Here is a 731-nt window from a genome sequence, read left to right as displayed (position 1 = left end):
ATGATGATCTTTGCTTTTGATACAGTGCCTTTCATGTTGGCAGGGCACGTCCACATAAGTTACATAGGATTTGCTGAATGCATATCTTGTGGGTGAACGTGGCAGTCAATTGCGCACAGCAGTGACCCACAAACAGGTTGAATGACCAAAAATTTTTTTTTGAAGGGATTATTACCCCCGGAAAAGCGATCTTGCCAATCTACTAATAACCAGGTTCCTACTTACTACTAGGTAAACAGAGGCATGTGGAGCAAGGAAACTTTCCCAACATTTTGTCCTGCCGGGAATCGAACCCAAGTCACTCACTTGGGAGGTGAGTACTCTAACCACTAAGCTACAGGACTCCACTTGAGTACAGTATTAAATGCAGTGCTTACTTTTGTAACGCAGTACTTTTGTCCTCAAAATATTCAGTCAATTCACTTTCCAGTATATTCTGTGATGCGCTTTGAGATGTCTCGAAGAAGTGATAAGGCACCAAATCAAATGCAAGGATTATTATTATTATTATTATTACTGTATTGGAGTTTCAGCTGACACCATGAGTTCAAAATCCTGACGAGAATAGAATGAGTAGAACTCAATCTGTTGAAATAGGATACAACAGCTGTACTGGACTGTTAACATAAATGTGGATCAACGGAGTATGTTGATACTTATTAACATACTTATTATGGTACCATCACCATATGATCTATGTATATTAAATGTATGTACTGCAATGCTATGAA

General features: G+C 38.7%; 1 non-coding gene across 1 annotated transcript; it reads right to left on the bottom strand.

Annotated features, from left to right (window-relative positions):
* Positions 1–272: 272 nt before the first annotated feature.
* On the bottom strand, positions 273–344 carry trnag-ccc. Its single transcript has one exon. It is a non-coding gene; the product is annotated as a tRNA-Gly (tRNA).
* Positions 345–731: the final 387 nt, after the last annotated feature.

Source organism: Callorhinchus milii, unplaced genomic scaffold (genome assembly GCF_018977255.1).
Source record: "Callorhinchus milii isolate IMCB2004 unplaced genomic scaffold, IMCB_Cmil_1.0 Scaffold1, whole genome shotgun sequence".
Classification (NCBI taxonomy): domain Eukaryota; kingdom Metazoa; phylum Chordata; class Chondrichthyes; order Chimaeriformes; family Callorhinchidae; genus Callorhinchus; species Callorhinchus milii.
This window is presented reverse-complemented; position numbering and strand designations above follow the sequence as displayed.